At 43.2% G+C, this 19,787-nt stretch overlaps 1 pseudogene; it reads left to right on the top strand.

The window, feature by feature from the left end:
- Nucleotides 1-1,496: 1,496 nt before the first annotated feature.
- LOC115942558 (protein Mdm4 pseudogene) lies at nt 1,497-17,386 on the top strand (annotated as a pseudogene).
- The last annotated feature ends 2,401 nt before the right edge of the window (nt 17,387-19,787 follow it).

The raw sequence follows: 19,787 nt of genomic DNA, 5'->3' as shown, positions 1-19,787 counted from the left end.
CAAGAATGGCAGGACAGGGGCTGCCAAGCGAGCCTGAGTAGAGACGTGGGGCCTCTTCACGGGCAACTCACGCTTCATGGCCCCCTTCTCTGGGCTCTGCCATTTCTCCCACTCAGTGTCCTCCTCCTTGGGATTTCTGTATCTGCTCCTGCCAATCAACTGCCTCACCTTGTAGCCTGCTAATCTCTTGGCTTCTGCCTGTGCAAAGCTTGTTCATGGTCATGGCCACTCGTGACCCTTCTTCCTCAAGGCCTTTCTGCCCGCCTTCTCTTAGGCACTTTCCTCTGGGGCTCTCATCCACCTGCCCGACTCTGTATCTGTAACACATCCAAGCTCCCCAGGAGGATTGGGCTGTACCTATTAATCTGTCATCTCTATTTATGTGGAACTTTTACTCCAGGCTACCTCTTGGCTTCTGGTCACCCATAGATGTGCTGCTGCTTGGACACGTGTCCATCTCTGGCCAGTCTGGTGTGGTCTGAAGATGAGGTCACATGGTGGCAGAAGGATGACCTCTGGCTAAGGAACTGGCTGAAGACAAGGACCATTCAGAGGGGCCTACAACGCGTGGCTGATGGCCAGAGATGTGACATGCCCAGCACCAAAGGAGACCCCTGCTGAAGATTCTGCCAAGAGTCACTGAAAACCAGTCAGTGGGCTTAAAGATTATGGCCATGTTTTGCCTTGTTTCCTCCTTCCCTAGACTTCACATCTATGAGAATCAGGGATTCTAGAAAAGTCTGAGTGCGTATGAGGCAGGTAGTTGCCTTTACCCTGTCCTGGAGACACTGAGTGCAGGGGAAAAAGATCTTGGGGACATGCCCGGCAAAGGATGTCTCTATCTTGTGCATGTTTCATGGCCTGGATTGGACTCTGAAAACCATGTTAGGATCCTTATTTGAAGAGGGGTGGATAAAGTGACAAGGGTTTTTTTTTTTTTTTCCTTTGTAAACCTTTAAAAGTGAAGGACAACGTACATAAAGACAAGTGCACAAATCATAAGTGTACAGCTCAGTGAATGTTTACAAAGTAAACACATCTGTGTAACCACCAGCCAGATCAAGATCTGTAACAGGAGGCTTTTCTCAGGGCTCTGGAAGTGCTCGTTACCATTCCATAGTTCATAGGTCATAGGATCATAGAAGATGCTTTGGAAACAATCAGGCCACATCATCATTTTTGCATAAACTAAGCCCCAGAGTGGCCAAATGTCAGGCACACGGCCACACAGTTAGAGAGCATCTGGGTTTTTTGTTTTGTTTTGTTCTAAAACATCAAGCAGTTTTTCTGTTGCTTAACGAAGTCAGTGCCCATGGATAAACCACCCCACACCCCCACTTCTATTTGGTTGCTCCACATGCCTCGTTAACTTTTCTTATTTTGTGCTCACTTTATAGTCCAGCCATCAAGGACTGGGATTTGTCCAGGATTCCCGTGTCCAGCATGCAGAAAGATAGCTCTCCACACATTTCAGTAGCCAGTGCCAGCCCAGGGCCATGTGGCGCAGGTCAGCAGCAGGCGTGCGGTCGGTGCTCTACCCTTCCACAGAGCGGCCTCCTCCACTTTTCCTGCTGGCTTCAGCATTCTCAGGAACTGGAACTCAGGCCATCTACGGTTCTCATGACAGAGCTGACGAGCCAGCCACCAGGACTGGCCCTCGCCTCCGTGACGTTGAGGTGTGGCTGGAAAGCAGCCGCCTAGCCAGGGAGTCCGTCTCCCACACTCGCGGGGGAGGCCCTTTGACTGCTGGTTACCAGCAGAACGTGAGTGCAAATACACTTTTCACTCTCTTTCCCCATCCGCTGGTGCTCCGGACCTAGTTCAAGATGGGGGGAACTTGGGCCCCCAAGGGAGGCCATGGAAGGCCCCTTGCTGAGCAAGAGCCCTAGCAATGGATTTGACATCAGTCAGAAATAAATGGCTAGTGGGTTCATCTACTGAGATTCTAGTATTACCGTAACTAATACAGTTAGAGCAGCGATGGTGGAGGGAATCTTAACCTTTTCAAAGGCCATCTTTAAAATCATCTCTTTTGCTTTCTCCAGCTACTAAAGACCACCGCAACCCGATCCCCTTACTTGTGTAGGAAGGACAATTCTTAGACATTCTATGTAGAAAGATAAGGAACTGATCTTTTTTATATATAAGAAAACATTTTCTAGAGTCATGCACCTTTTTCAGGATTGTTTCTAGGAATCCCCAAGGCGTTGGGGAAAGACTGGTCCCCGAAGAGCAAGGAAAGCCCGGAGTTAGTTGCTGAGCTCAGCGTGGCACCCTGTACTTCCTTATTTGCTAGAACACTGAACCATCACCTGTATTTGTGATATAGTTTTAATTAGCAGAAATGCAAATTTCTTTTTTGGAAAGCTTGTCAATAAAGAAAATGACCTTTATTCATAGTGCTTTTTGACCCATTTACATAAGACAAGTTTTTCTATATTGGAAATTAAAAAAAAAAAAGACACATAGAATATGACAAGGGAGCACCCTTCATAGGGTTGGTATTGGGAGCAAGTAAATACTACACAGCACTGAGGCGACTGTTTTATGGAGAGTTTTCATCTCACACAGAGGCACCAAGACAATGGCTTCTGGCATTAGAGCACCTGAGTTCAGATCCTGTCTTTACCATGTACAAACCAAGTGACCTTGGGCAAGTTCTTTAATTTCTCTATGGCTCAGTATCTCCAGCTGTAAAATGGAGACCCGCAGATGTCTACGTCTTAGTGTTGTGAGAACGACATTACTTAACACATTACTTAAACTGTCGGAAGAGTGCCTGTCACACAGGAAGCCCTCAATAAATATCAGCTATTGTTATTACAATGGCTTGAGGCCTTGATTTGTCTGTAATATATCTGGACTCATGTCATAATATAAAAAGAAAACCAAAGAAGTGCCTCACTGGGTCAATCTGGGGTCCTTTCTGTTTCTCCCAAGAATACCCAGAGGCAGCCCTATGGGGCTAGGGACTGGGAAACCCGAGGCCTTGTCTTTTGACACTAACCCTAAGTTGAATTAGTACTAGCACACATGTTTAAGAAATTTACTAATGTATGTTGAAAATTTCAAACACTCTTTGATTTAATAACTCAATTTCTGGGAGTGACTCTAAATATATTCTAATGTGTCTTATTTGTTCTAGATACCGAAAAGGCTATAAAGGTCTAAGGTGTCATTTCAGGGTGACTTATAATAGCTGGAAATTGGGACTGCTCAGGTTTCCAATAGGATATGGTTTAAAAAAAACAAAAAACAATCCACGGTAAATCCTGTTGATGAAACTAACACAGGAAAATGGTGATTGGGAAAACTGCAATAACATGGAATACACTTATGATATAACGTTAAGATGGAAAAAGTAATATTCAAAATCCTATCTAAAGCATGACTACAACTATGAAAAATGAGCCAAAAGTGACAGGAGGAAAGAGACTGGAAACAGGGCTAGGCTGGGATTGGGTCTTGGGGTGTGGGGGCTAGGGACTAGGGCCTGAGACAAATCAGTGTCTCATTTCAAGAGGTGAAGTAAGGCTACGCTGGTATCCCTGAGAGGGCCAACAGCCAAATCGAGGGAGGCTAAGGAAAGCATCAAGTCCAAAGGCTGCAGAGCAGCTCAGCTTCTGGGTGTGGAGACTGGAGTTAGGGGCCATGCAGGGGGAAACAGAAAGGGTCCTGAGAGATGGTCACTAGCAGCTTTAGGGGGTGTGGGGAGAGTTTGGCTGGTTTAAAGGGCCAGTGAGAAGGCAGAGGTGAAGGAAACAACCCTAGATATCAGCAAAGGTTGTATTTGGGTGATGGGGCCTACTTTTGATGCTCTTTCTCGATTTGTATCTAGTTTTCCTATTTTCTTTGTTAAATATACATTATCTTTATAATGGAAATACATTTATTTTATAAAAGCCTATGGTACTCCTGTGTAGCTAATACCTCTATACATGTACACTGGAATTGAACAATTAAGTAAGTGGATGGCAGATGGTGGGAGCCAGGTTTCTCACTGTTAGAGTGGAAATTTACCGATCAGCAAGGGGAGGAGGCTAGAATGATCCATGTGGCAATGGATTAGTTGGAGACCTCAGTATGAATTTAGGTTTAGCCTAATATAGACACAGATGAATATATACAGAAATATTTATAGAGATGTATGCATGTATGGGTTAGTATACACACCTATATTTCTCTGTTCTGTCAGCTGAGAGGTCCTAAAAGAAACAACACCCCAGTAACAATGAGCAAACCTACTTCCCAGTTACTGGTTTCTAATACTAGTCTCTAATAAAAGGAATCACAGCTCCTTGGAGAAATGGTTGATTCTAGGATTTGGGGCAGGAAATATATACAAAAATGAGTCTGGAGTATCTTGTAGTGCCAGAAAGTAAGGAAATGCTCTTCCCCTCCACCGTCTGTCTGTCTGTCTGTCTCTCTCTCTCTTTCTCTCTCTCTCACACACACACACACACACACACACACACAGAATGATGGAGTGATGGAGTATGTTAAATGCTCATAAGGATCAACTGAAAAAGCTCCCAATCACCAAAGCTGGAACAATTTGAGCAATAAAATACATAAAGTAGTATTAGATTCTAACCCAAAGTATAAAATAAATACCCCTGAGTCTCTACTGATATAAATAAATGATTGAATATCTTAATAAATGGAGGAGAAAAGATAGTCTCTGGTGCAGAAGAATCCCAAATAAATTATGTAAATATTCACCCTCAAGGAGGTGGAGCACAACTCCCCACTCCTTGGGTGTGGGCTACCCATAATGACTTCCTTCTAAAGAGGACAGTATGGAAAGGGGAAAAAAGACTAACTTTACATTGGAAAAATCTGGCAAACTACTTCAGCCAGGTGACCAAGGCCAATATCATCAGTCAGGTTGATAGTATGTACCCTTAATACGACGCAATGAAAATGGCACTTTACATCTGTGATCTTCCTCCCCAGAGCCATAACTCTAGCCCCATCCTGAAAAAAACACCACACAAATCTCAGTACGGGAGCATTCCACAACATACCTAACCAGTACTCCTCAAACCTATCAGGGTCATCAAAAAGAACGGACATCTGAGAAACTGTCCCAGCCAAGAAGGGCCTAAGGAGATGTGACAACTAAAGTCATGTGGTATCCTGATATCCAAGAAAAGTGGCATTAAGTAAAAGCTAAGGAAATCTGAATAAACTATGGACTTCACTTAATACTAATGTATTGATATTAGTTCATTAATTGTAATGAATGAACCATACTAATGTAACGTGTCAGTGACAGGGGGAAAGGAGGGTATACAGAAAATCTTTACACTATCTGTTCAACCTTTTTATAAATCTAAAACTATTCTAAACAACAAAGTACAGTTGATTCTCATTATATGTGGTAATTACGTTCTATAAAATCTCCACAAACACTAACTGGTGAATACGGAGCCATTACCCCTAGCTGTGAACCTCTGGTCACAACATTTTTGGATCAATACATAACCTTGTTTTATGTGTGTTTCTGTTTAAAGCCACCTCATTTAATATACAGTTGACTCATTAACATTGAATTGATGGCGAATGGCACTCTAACTCACACCCGAAAGAAGCTTATCTAACACACATATTTTTTCCATCAGGCACAGCTCGGCCCTCTTGCAAGAGAAGGCACCTCAGTGCTATGCTTCGGGGCCATTTTAAACAGCGACATTGCCCACAAAAGGCACAAAAAATGCAAAAACCATGGTACTAAACAGACCACAAAAAGGACCTTCTTTCTGTACAGTATGAGAGCTGCTGATACAAGAAGACAGAACATCACCTTGTTCCACTCCAGGTGGGAACACGTGCATTGAGCCACTCAAATGGTTCACCCCATGCACATGTCACCAATATTGATTTTGGGGTTACAAATATGAATTTTACCAAGTAGGTGAATTCACAAATATGTAATCCATGAAGAATAAGGATCCACTGTATATTAACTTTTAAAGGCTTATGAACATGTTCCCCAATAGGCCAAGTTCTTTCCATAACCCACTACAGATGTCTCACTTTTGAATTTGTCTAACTCTCTAAAATTTACTTATTTATCTATCTATTTAGTTATTTATTTAGCCTATACCCGTGCCGTATAATAACCACATGTGGCTACTGGTGCTTTCAATGTGGCTAGTCCAAACTGAGTTGTGCCATAAGGATCCACAACAGATTTTGAAGACTTAGTACACAGAAAGGTAAACTATCTCATTAATGATTTTTATATTGATTACACATAGAAGTGATAATATGTTAATATAATTGGTTAAATAAAAATATACTATTAAAATTAATTCCACCTGTTTCTTTTGACGTTCATAATGTGACTACTAGAACATCTAAAACTACACATGTGGCTTGTGGTTTATTTCTACTGGACAGCACCAACCTACATCATCTCTAGGGGAAAGGAATTCCATCATAATATTTGTAGCATGGGGAAGAGCATAGGACTATAAAATCATTTTATCCTTAAAGGGACCATTTAATCCCCTCCTTTTAAGAGGCTAAGGCTCAGACTGGTGAAGTGCCTTGCCCAACTTTCACACAGGTGGCTGTTGGCACAGGACTCAGAGCTCTGTCTCCCGTCTTCTAGTCTAGTCTCTTTCCCCTTGATCTTCTCCCCTGCATGCCCCCACCCTGCCCATAAATACAACCAAATAGCCTGCATCATTCTGCAAGGGAAAAAGAGCATTGGCTACTCCCAAATTGAAAGAGACAATTTCATAAAACCTTACTAGATTTCTATAAGTGGGGCTGTCAGATTTACCAAATAAAAATACAGGATGCCCTGTTAAAATTTGCATTTCTGAAATGCAAGCTTAACTGGGTGTCCTGTATCTATTAGTATAAGTATATTCCACTTAATAGTTGGGACGTACTTACACTAAAAAAGCATTTGTTGTTTTTCTGAAATGTACATTTAATTGGTGCCCTGTCTTTAATCTAGTAACCCTACTATAAAGCCTTTGAGGAAAGAACTTTTTGCTAATTTCTGCCAGGCACTTAGGCACTTATCGTTCTGTGTTCCTCCAAGGAAGAGCACAACCCAGTGAGTCATTCAGCGGCTCCATAATAAACAAGGGAGTCTCGAGACTTGCCTTCCCCTCCGTATGCTGCTTCGGCTGTCAATGCTATCTTTCTAAACAGCCAACTTAACGGAAATCAAGCCGCAGATCTTAACTGCCCCCCCTCCCCGCACCGCCAACCTTTATAATCAATTTGAGTTGGGCAAGATGCCAGCTTTAAAAAATGCACAGAACCAATTCTTGTAACTATGGAGATAAGAGGGAAGGAAAAACCCAAGGAAACAGACAAGCTTTCCTTTTCTTTACAGAAGCTCTTCTTAATGTAATGGGCAGCAACTGGTACAAACATCCCAGCCATTTCCTGGACATGTATACATATCAAAGAGAGCAAGGCAAGAGTTTGGTGGATTTTACATTTTATGATTTTGCTTTCCTTCATTACAATTATTTTGTATTTTACATTTTATGATTTTGTTTTCCTTCATTACTATTATTTTGTAGCATACTAAGGGGGGGGGTGACAGAAGTGGTCCATCCAAGGCACAGACAAAAAGGGGGTACAGGTAATGAGGGGTTCACTGCCTGTAGAGAATTTTAAAACAACAATAAAACTGACTAAAAGTTGTTCTGCTTTTTATTACCCCATGTGCTGGCAATTCTAAACAGTGTCTCTGATAAAATACTCCTCTTCCTGCAACTCCTCCTCCCCACCCACCCTTGAAAGTTCTGGTATTAAGCCAGGCCATTGACCATTTCTTTAAAAACCCTGCTTTACAGAGCTTTGCTTATTTGTTGTTTGTGGGGTGGGGGGTCGGGAAGAGGTGGAAAGGAGAGGACACAAGCTAGATGGGGATGCTTAAGCCACCAAAACAGCAAGAGCTTCAATGGATGCTGATCTCCCTCTCAGGAACATGTAGGGCTATGTCTTAAGGTTTCCAAGGATGAAGAGGCAATATTATGGTAAAAGGAGCACTGGAATTGGAGTCAGAATACCTGGGTTCAAGATGTGGCTCCGTGTCCGCATAGGTATGCAACTGAGCAGAAAAGGTGTGGCCGCTCTGAGCTCCAGCCCCCTCCCTATCCTCCACCTGCTACTTCACCTGCTCGGTTTGCGTACTTAAGGGATAAAACCTACAAAACCCTACAGGTGTTTTCCTTATCTTCAAGACTGAAACTGAACCACCACCTATCACAACCTCACTTTGACCCACAGAGGGGGAAAAGAACAAGTGGAGGATGAGCAGTTTCCTTTAAGAGCATGACCCGGACATTCCACGCATCACTTCTGCTCCCTTCGTATTGGTTAAAATGGAGCCACATGGTCTCACACTCCTGCCACAGAGGCTGAGAAATGTAGTCTCTAGCTGGACAGCCAGGTGTCCAGCTACAACCTGAAGGTTCTATTTCTAAAACTTGAAAATGGATGTAGTGTAATAATATGCAGTTCAATAACAGTTACTGTCATCATTTTGTAAGCTAGCGGACAATACAGATTGTTTGTTGTTTATTGCTCTGATGAATGAAACAAGAAGAAAAGTCCCATCTTTCCACTGTGGCTGATGAGTTTTAGGTGCACATCCATGTAAATAATCGAGGTTTCAATGGAGAAAGAATTCTTAAGAGTGGTGGATTTCGAAGCACTTCCGTCTGGGGCCTGTGACTGTTCTCCCAGGAGACCTCGTCAGTGTGAATGTGGACCCATCTTATGAATACAGTCTCGTGCCTCTCAAAGACGGAGCCCAAATCCCAGGAGAAACATGGAATTTAGACCATCGTGCCACTGCACTGACCCCATCCAGCAGGCTCATCGCTGCGAAAGCGGTACATCATCTGGTTAGTGCCTTATCTTCCTCGAGGTCTTGTGTCACTGCCTCCATAATTAAACACAGACCATTAGCTCTAACCCACTGCACCCACATCAATTATGCCAGTTTGGATAACAGCTGCAGAAACCCTCCTTTCCTGTCTTCTGCCTCTCTGGAAATAATCCTGCTTGTCTCACACAGGTAGAGTTGGAACTGCCTTGGTTTTTACAAGATATCAGATTAGCTAGGCTGCAGTGCCACGGTGGAACAGAGCTCTGCTCTTCCATACGCCAATTAAAAGGTAATTTAACCTCTTCCAAAGGTGGTCTAGCCAATCCCCAGCAGCACTGACATTGTGTTAATGGGAAGTTGCTCTCCAGAGTGATCAATTAGCCCTCTGAGATGAGTGTGCAAACCCATCTTCAGTGGATGGCCCAGGCTTAAAAAGCAAACTTGGTAGGTTCGTCACCCTCTGCCCGGCTCAGTTAAATCCGCAGGGACTCATGCTCTGTATCTGAAATCCTGGAGCTGCACAGATGGAAACACACACTTGGAACCTCCTCGGTAACGCAAGCTGCCCCAACGTGCTGGTTTCCTCGCACGTGCTAGGCAAAGGGAACTGCAACTCAGCAGCGAGAGGGCTGCTTAATCCACCTCATTGCTTGGAGAGAAGAAACTCAGTTTACCACGAGAAAGGAGAGAACCAAGCCAAAGAGTCTCAGAATGTGGGAGGGCCCTGAGCATTCACTTAATCTAAGGCTTCCCTTTTACGTATGAGAAAACTGAAGCCAAAGCTGCAGGAAGCTCAAGCAGCAGAGATGGACAAGAATCCATTTTCTCTGCCAATGCGGTCACTCTTTTTTACCCCCCTCTAGTCACCCCACCACACTGACTATTACTTAGACACCAGCTGCCCCGTCATCTGGAGACCCTCAGGTGAAGAAAGCATATTCACCTCACTTGAGAATGTGAGCCTCACTTCCGCTAGCACAGCAGACATAAATCTCAATCCACAAAGTCAGGTGAGCAAGACACACTGCTTTGGGTTGTTGTTGTTGTTGTTGTTTTTTTTCCTATAAAGCAACTGGCCCCACCCTGCCAAGCTGGAAATTCAATCCCAGGCATTTCTGGGTCCTCTCCCCCACTCTTCGGAGTGCACCAAGGTTCTGGGCCTCAGGCAGGGCTGGAGGTATCACTGAGATATCACAGATCCAGCCCACAGGGTCCCTTCAGCTCCCCAGGCTGCTGGTTCTGAAGCCCTCACTGGCTGGGAGCCTAGGCCTTGGTCCTCCTTCCCTCAGCTTCATTGTCTGAAGCCTGCCTCCTCTCCTGGTCCTGTCAGGATGAAGAATGTAGGGACCTGTGGCCCTCCAGGCTCTTAGACTTCTCTCTCCTGTCCTGAGCCAGAGGAATGTCTTTTTAGTCTTAGAGAAATCCTTTTTGTTTTCCTCAAAAGTGTTCTCTCTCTTGCCTCACACTCTAGGACACCATTACAATTCCCTGGAAGGATGGAGCCTTTTGGAAATAAAAGCCAGGAAGGGAAATGTTTTGCAGGTAACTTCTACTCTTTATCCAACCCCAAATCTTCACCATGACAAGAACACAGAGTGGGGGAAAGAAAGGGAACTATGCAGGGAGGGGGAAAATAATTACTTCTCAAAAAATCATACTGCACACAGTGACTTCAAGTTCCATGAAAGAACAAACAACCCAAATTCCATTTCATTCTTTCTGGGAAAAAGAATGCTGGGGGAAATTGTCCCAGCTTCATCTTGAAAGGAGCATGAAAAGCAAGGAGTCATTTCTCTACAATGAGAGAGGCCACTAAGTAACCTCAGAATGCAGCAATGACTGCACCAGCTCTCCCGCCTTCCTTGCCACTTGACTGTTTTGTAACTCCTGCCACTTCTCCAAAACAACTCTGTGGAAGGTCCCCACTGACCTATTTGCCTAGTCCAGTTGCCGACACTTCATCCTCATCCTCTTTGACCTTCTTGTCCTCCCTGAAACTCTTTCCTCTGTGGGACAATTGGTGATGCTGGATCTTACTGGTTCATGCTCTAACTTTGTGACCATGCCCTCTTTATTCCTTTGCTGGCTTTTCTTCCTTTCCTTTCCACTAATCAATGGCATTCTCTAGGGAGCTAATCTTAGCCACCTTCTCTTCTATCTCTATTCAATTTTCCTCCTTGTTTAATCCACTCCTACAACTTTTATTGTCTTTGAATCTACACCTCTAGCCCCGCTCAATTTCTGGAATTCTAGACCCAGAATCCCAATTGCCTTTTGGTTGTTTCCTAATAGATGTGCCACCACACCTCAAACTTGCCATGTTCAAAACCGAACTCATCTTTCGTCCCCAAACCAGCTTTTCTTTGTGACTTCCTTACTCCATTAACGCATCAGCATTCTTCCAAACTTTGGCTCCATCTTTGACTCCTCCTCTTCATTTTCTTTATACCCCATACTGTTTGAATCTATATAGATTTTACCTCCTCACATGGAATATTCCAGGTATTATATGACAAGTACAGAATAACACGGAGCTATCCATCTGCACATTTATGCCACTAATGCCATATAAATTAAATTAACTATGGCTATAATTTTGGCCTTTATCCCTCCATAATTTCTCCTATACAATTATGTATTTTTTCACAAAAGGGATCATCTTGTTTGGAATTTTTTTGTCACTTACTACATCATGAATACTTTCCTATGCCATTAAATGTTCTTTTATACAGTAATTCTCAAATTTTAAGAGCATATCAGAATAATCTGAGGGTGCTTGTTAAAAAAGGTATTTCCCTGGATGGTCCCCCAGAGACACTTATTCTGTATTCTGGGGAGGGTCTATGAACCTCTATGTTTAACCAGCACCCCAGAAAAATCTAATGCATAAGGTTTTCAGATCCCAATTTGAGAAACACTGTTAGCACAATTTGTAAGGATTCCTTCTTTTTCTTTTGTTTACATTTACCATAATTTATTATCAATCCCCACTGACATATTTTTAGGTTGCTGTCCAATTTTTTTAATATCATTTTAGTTCTACACTGACTTTGATTTCTAGGCTCTCTCTTTACCATTCCCTCCACCCACCCACACATACAATTTTTCATTAGGATAAATTCCTGGAAGTAGAATTTCTGGGTCCAAAGGATATACAAAATTACAAACTATACATATAGTAATATATGCTATTATAGTAGTCATTATATAATTATACCTAATGTATCAATAGTATAATTTTTTTTTTATTTTAGAGGGGGAGAGAGAGAGGTGGGGGGAGGGGCATTGGGAGAGGGAGAGAGTCTTAAGCCTGAGATCATGACCTGAGATGAAGTCAAGAGTCAGATGCTCAACTGACTGAGCCAGCCAGGCACCCCTATTAATAGTATAATATAATAAATAACAAAAATTAATGTATTAATTATATGACATATAATGTAATAATATATATATTAATTTATATATGTTCAGGTGGGGTTTTATTTGGACCCTCACACAAGATTTACATTTATCCATGTTAATTTCATCTGGTTATATTTCACCCATTGCTTCAAGAGTCACGTTATTTTATATCCCTACTCTCCATTGAAAGTATTTGTTATTTTTCTGAGATTATCTCCTGCATATCTGATATGTGGCTTCTACACTTCCTTCCAAATTATGGATAAGAAGTAGTGAATAAAGTTGAGAAATGCCTTCCTGCTCCACCAGAAATGTATATTACTTAGCATACTTGTTCGTTCTTTAAACAGTAACAACTTAATTTTAATAGCGATTGGCTTATGATTCTCCATATCATCTTTAAGGTTATAAGAATAGAACTTACCATATGTTTGCTGAAGTTCACATCCACTGCCATCTATCTCTTGGCTCTGATCTACCAATCAAAGGAGAAAAATAAGTGTACTCGTTTCTTATATCCACATTAATGCTATTTAACACGGATTCATAACTCTGTCATGGCCGACAGTATAAGGCATGTGTTCAGTTTGTGTGTCTGAGGGTGGACTAGGGGCTCTGTCTACCTAAGTGGGGAAAAATTGTTGATGGCCCCTCTGGTGGGGGAGGGAGAGAGCAGGGAAAGGAAACAGAAGGTAGGATGCAGAGGGCTCACGGTAAAGGGAAGAGGCTGGGAGTGAGAAAGAGAGAGAAGCAGAAGAGGAATGTCGGTTGCCTGGTGGTGTCAATAATGATAGCAATAATAATAATAATCTCTAATAGCAATCAAATTTATTATGTGTCTAGCACTCTGCTAAATGCTTCATATGTATGAACACATCTTTTCTCCTAGCAACTTTGAAAGGTGAGTGCTATTATCATCTGCACTTTGCAGATGGAGAAACTGAGGCACAGAGAGACTAAGAAACATGCCCAACATCACAAAACTAGTAATCAGGATAACCAGGATTCGAACCCGGCCATCTGATGCTCCCTCTTAAGCATGCAAACTGCTCACCAGAGTACATATCGTGTGCTACTGTTACTACATTCTACCTACTATTATTATCGGTATGTACACACACACACACACACACACACACACACACACACACACACACACCATGGCCAGGAGGTGAACTGCCATTGCCTTTGTTATGTGCACATAAAGGAGTTAACTGTGGGAATCTTTCTTTGTGCTTACTTGGAAACAGTACTTTGAGGAAATGGACATTTGCGTGGTGCCCATACCTGGGTGACCAACTTGTCCCAGTTTTCCGGGGACTTCACCCGTTTTGGCACTGAAAGTCCCATGTCCCGACCGTATGTTTTGTTATTTCTTCCCACTGAATACACAAGGGGGCATTGTAACCATTCAGTCGTGCATTCCTCAAACATTTACTGGGTGCCTAATCAGAGGTGTGAGTGCTGCCCAAGAACCTAGCACCGAGGATGGGGTGGCACGACAGGAAAGTGAGGAACCTTCCATGATCCCCCATCACAAAGAGTAAAATATGTATTGGAATGAACAACCTCTTACATGGCACTTACTCTGGGCCAAGTACTATAATGAGCACCGTCCATTTAGCATTTAACCCTCATAAGCACCCCAAGGCATAGTTACTATCATTACCGTCCCCACTGTAAAAAAGTAGAGGCAAAGAGGGGCTAAGTACCCTGCATATGGCACAGCTGGCCAGTGGCACAAAGCCAGATTTGAAGCCAGGCAAGGCCCTCCTTGCTCCGGAGTCCATGCCTTGAACTACTGTGGTAGGCTTTGAGAAGGGGACCTGAACCCCCCCTAGAACTCTGTGTGCCCTCAGCCTCTTTCTAGCTCTGCTTAGAAGTTTCTCCCTAGCTCAGCGGTTCTCAACCCTGAGGGCACATTACAATCACCCAGGGAGTTTAAAAGATAATACTGATTCCCCAGGACACTACTTGCAGAGATTTTGATGGAACTAAGCCACTTTGACCTGGACATCAGGATTTCGTTTTAAAGATTTTCATTATTTATTTATATGAGGGAGAGACAGAAAGAGAGCAAGCGAGAGAGAGAGAGCAGGGGGAGGAACAGAGGGAGAAGGAAAGAGAGAATCCCAAGCAGACTCCACGCTGAGCATGGAGCCCAATGCGGGGCTCGATCTCACCACCCCGAGATCACGACCCCAGCCAAAATCAAGAGTTGGATGCCCAGCCGAGCCACGCCGAGGCACACCATGGACATCAGGGTTTTTTAAAGCGCCCTCAAGGATAGAACGTACAGTTGGGTCTGAGAACAAGGTGGCTAGACCCTCCCGTCTGGCAAGCTGCGCTAAGTCTCCTAATCAGTGCTTCTCAATGCTAAAGTGCATCTCAATCAGCTAAGAACCTGATTAAAATGCAGATTCTGATTCAGTAGGTTTGGAGTGGGGGTGGGAGGACCAGAGATTCAGCATTTCTAACCAGCTCTCAGGGTGCTGATGTTGTTGGTTTATAAATCACACTTGAGGTAGAAAGGAGTTTGAGGCAAAGAGTAGTCCATAGACCTACTGAGTCAGAATCTGCATTTTGATGCACATTTGAATTTAAGAAGTCCTATTCAAACCCTGAGCTCCCCCACAGGCTCTGGGAATGGCTTGCAGATGTGCCAAGGTATTGCCTCCCCTCGGCTCTTAGAAGCTTGGTTGGTGACCTCCAGGGTGCAGCCATAAGCAGCCTCAATGACTCCATGTGTATGCAAATAGTATGTTTCACCGTTGACCATCAGGGAGAAAAGAGTGGGGAGTCCTACTCTAACAGAATCTTGCTACCCCCTTCTTCCCTCACACCTCCGGCAAGCCTTTGCTCACACTCTTTCTCCCACCTGCCTTTGACCAGCCTTACCAGATTTCTGAAGGTCAAGCTCCTGTCCTAATTCCTCGTCTATGGAACCATTCCCATTTCCACATGGCCATGTCAAACCAACAGACACTTTTTTTTTCATATCCCAAACAGCAAATAACATTTCCTATGTGCCAGGCACTGTTCTAAGCCCTTAACATTATTCATTCATTCATTTAATCCCCATTTGGCAGGCAGGAAAGCTGAGGAACAGAGCAGTGGAAGAAGTTGCTCAAGGTCACACAGCTAATAAGTGGCAGGATCAAGATTCAAATGCGAGTAATCTGGCTTCAGAATCACTACACCGAAGCACAATGATAAGATTCTTCTCACTGGTGTGGGACTCACGTGGAAGAATTTGCAAATGATGCAGAGCGTGGACAGAGAAAGATGTATGGATTTCCTATGGCTGCTATGACAGACTACTAGTCACTGGGTGGCTTAAAACAACAGAAATGTCTTCCTTCACAGTTCCGGAGGCCAGCAGTCCAAGCTCACATTGTTGGCAGAGTCACGCTCCCTCTGGTGCCTCTAGGGAAAGATCCTTCTTCGCCTCTTCCTGGCTTCTGGCGGTGACCAGCAATCCTCGGTGTTCCCTGGGCTCAGAGAGACAGCACCCTCATCTCTGCCTCCATCATCACAGGGACTTCTGTGTGTCTCTCTCTGTCCTCTCTTCTGCTTGTAAGGACACCAGTCATTGCATCAGGGCCCATCCTACTCCAGGATGGACCCCTCTTAACTAATTAGATCTGCAAAGACCCGATTTCCGAATAAGGTCACCTTCTGAGATCCCAGGTGGACACGAACTTGGAGGGGCAGGGGAGACACTATTCAACAGAGGACAGAAGAGCACAGAGATTGTTTCAGGGCAGAAAGTGTCTCTTAAAAATCCTCAGCTACTATTTGTTTCAAAATGCTGCTGAGGCCTTAGGACCCGTGACTGACATTTTCCAGATTCAGCTGAGGCATAGCGAGCCACGGAATCGCTGTAAGTTTTGGTCAACAGACCGCAATTTCTTCAGTGCCAAAAGGACATCCCTTAAAAGCTTCCGCCCGCTGTTCAATATCTGATCGTGCTTGCGGGTTCTCCCCAGACCAAATCAATCAGATTGATTTTATCTGTACAACAGGTAAAATAAAACTGCTGCTTTTGAAGATTTTTGCCGGTGGCAGGTGCAGAGGTGAAATGTGCACTGTTCGAGCGGCCACACATTATGTAGGCTAGCACATCATAGGGAAGCAGCCCTTCGTAGCCTGTGGTGATCTTTCGGGTGAACCACTTGGACATCAGAACTTCTCTGTGAAATATCCAAGCCCTCTCTGTGGTAAGCTAGGGAGGAATCTTGTCGTGAGCATAGATATTCTGAGCCAAGACCAACTGCAGCAACATGCAGAGGAAAGTTCCAAGTCCAGGAAAAGAGCCAAAGAGGATGGTATCTATACTGCCTACCTCACCATGTCAAGGCAGAACTCCTAGAGAAGGAGCCAGGTCCTGCCACCGTTTCAGGCACTCGGCATGATGTGTGGGTTGTAAATGAGTCGGTATTAGAGCAGTTAGGTGCTGGGGTAAAAGGAGAAGCTGTGAATACTGATCAAACAAGTAAAAAAAAATCAGGAACTAAGTGACCAAAAGGTGACACTGGTGGAGAAGCCGCTTCTGAGGATGAGTGGTAGTGTTACTGAGTGCAAGAAAACGAGCTCTCCAAACCAGAGGTGTTGCTGTTGCTGGGCCCTGAAGGATTAGTATTCAGACTGTTCTAAGTGAGCCCATCGTCCCTTCGTTCCTTTGATCACTGCCACACCTGCAAAGAGGAAAATGAAGTAACTGATGTCCCTCCCTGCCAAGGCGCCATTTTGGCTCCAGTCATTACAGCTGACCTATAAGAAAAGGAAGAAAACCCCAAATTTCCTGATTCCTGCAGCTCAGTGGAATTCTCAGATTTGGCTCTCAGTTCTTAAAGCCCAGAGACCATCTCAAGCATGAGAGAACAATCAGATGGCCTTACGGAGTGGAGACCAGATACACAAAATATGAAGGACTGACAAAATCTCTTGATGCTGTGTAGCACATGCGAGAAGTGGCTACACGACAGAAATATTCCCGGAAGAACAGGCCACCTCATCACTTGTCTCCACTGCACCAGAAGATTAAAGAAGCCTGGGGCTTCATGCCCTCTTTGCAAGAACATTCAGCTGGTTATTAAGGTTTTTATGGCCTAGCGGAATGGGCGAGCTGCAGAGAAATGATAACTAGAGCCAGGTCAGGGATAAAACTGTCCGTACTGAGCATCTCCATTCAGTGAGACCCACTGCATCCGTTCACTGATTCATGCAAATGTCTATGCGCCGGGGCATTTTCCCTTCTAAATTCATATGGAATTTGAGAGCAATTCTTTAAAACCGGATCATCAATCTGGGGGCTCCATTTACATGGAAAGTGACTTTCATCACTCCATTCTTCCTCTAAAAAAGAGGTTCTGGGAGGGAGCAATTACAAAGACAAACAGGAAAATATATCCATTCGCCAAATTATCTGAAGATCGACCTTCTCCCTAATTAATTTTCTTCCCTACCTTTCTCTTCTATTCTGTTGGAGAATGCTCTTTGGCATAAAAATCCAAGGTGGCTATGAGAAAAACATTAAAGCTAACAATCAAAAAACACAAATAATGTGACATGTTATTGATCATTTACTTTACACTCAAGCTACATGGATCTGAGAAATCAAAAGAAAAAATAAGAAGCTTGAAAAACAAGAGATCTGTTCCATGTACGCCCCAGAACAATGGCTATCAGACTTTTTGCTAACATACCCCTCAAAGAATTTTGAGAAACTGTATGCTCTTTTCCACGTTTAAAAAAAAACAAACCTGAGATATAATGAACATACAATAAAACACACAGACCTTAAAGGTTCCTTTCCTATGAGTTCAAGGCATTTGAATACCCGCCACCCAAAACAAGCTACAGAACATTTCCATCACCTGAAAATCATCCCTCTGGCCCCTTTGCAGGTAATCTTCCATTTCCTGACTCTCATCCAGGATTAGTCTTCCTTCTGCACATCTTTATTTTTTTTTATTTAAATTCAATTAGCCAACACATAGTACATCATTAGTTTTAGATGTAGTGTTCAATGATTCATCAGTTGCGTATAACACCCAGCCTTCTGCACATCTTTGATATCTAAATTCTCAAAATACACTTTATTGCGTACAAAGGAAAAACTGAGCAGCTAACATTTTCCACAGTTCCCTGGTGAGGAATGACTGACAGGGAATATGGAACCACTGTGCGTGTTATTTGTAGTTTGCAATAGGCAGAATTTTACTTAAAGATGGCTATGTCTCACACTTTGGGCCCAGGTATTCTCTCAGCCTTTTCCATGCTCTTTATTTATTACATCCTAAATAACATAACCTCATCAGTATCGGTAAGAAGACTAAACCATGAGTTTAGGGCTGAGTGAGCCGGTCAGGCCAACAGTGCCCTTTCTAGAATGCCACCTTTCTAGAATGTTGTCTTTCCTAACAACAGTTAGTAAGGGGAGGTAGGAAAATGTGTTCCCTGCTGCATTTGATCATTCAGTTGGCATTTGTCATAATCTGCCTTGAACCATTGGATAACTGTTTGTGGATGGGATAGTTCATGCCCCAGCTGGACTGAGGTATAATGACAAAGGAACAGAAATTGGAACCAGAAGACTGGGGTAAAAGACTCAATTCTGCCATTATGATGTGATCAGGGACAGATTCCTCAAACTTTCTGAGCCTCTGTAGACCGTCAAACAGGACTAAAACCCACCTCACTGGGACACTGTGAGGAGAATTTAGGCAAGAAGAGTAGAAGTGCTTTGTAAACTGTCAAGTTCTCATCAGTGAACTCTATCACTATTCTTTTAAACAGGAGCTAATTCTTACACTTTGCACCCTTGTTGAATATTGCATGTAGGAGGTCTTAACAAGTATGTGTTAACTGAGTGATATATTTGTTTATAATCAATAAGAATAAAGAGTTGTAAATGTTATTGCTTGGGGAATCAAAAATTTACAAACTAAATTCTCAGTGCACACATATGAATATAGATTTCTCACCCTCAGCTTAATATGGATACATAAGATATGAGAAACAAGCTGTATTCAGTTTCTAAAAAAGCGATCTGCAAAATTCCATCCCTTGGTAATCTGAACACTTGTATGCAAAATTATCACCACTCATTCTTTTCCCACCAGGAACGTTAAGTAATAGCACATGGTGTAACCTCTCTTTGGAGCATCCATTTGCTATCCTTAATCACATCAGCAGTCCTCCCAAGAACCATTTCAAACATTTTCACACTTACATAAATTGTAAAGCTAAGAACAAGAAATACTGTTCTGGTAAAGAGGAGGCCATAGTTAATTTTATGGATAATTAATTAGTCCACCTAGCAAACCAGTGTTAAAGTCCCACTATGAGCCAGGTATTCAGGAATAGGATACAAAAACAAGGTGCTAGCCAAGATGGATCAGCTCCCACTGATTACATCCGAGAACTCCAGACAGGATGCAACAACAACGGCAACAACTGACAGAAGACTCTGCAAAGCAAATAATAGCAGACAGATGGGGAAAGCAAGTCA

This window comes from Leptonychotes weddellii, chromosome X (genome assembly GCF_054177405.1).
Source record: "Leptonychotes weddellii isolate Sample4059 chromosome X, ASM5417740v2, whole genome shotgun sequence".
Taxonomy (NCBI): Eukaryota; Metazoa; Chordata; class Mammalia; order Carnivora; family Phocidae; genus Leptonychotes; species Leptonychotes weddellii.
Note: the sequence above shows the minus strand (reverse complement) of the source record. Positions and strands in the feature narration are given on the sequence as shown.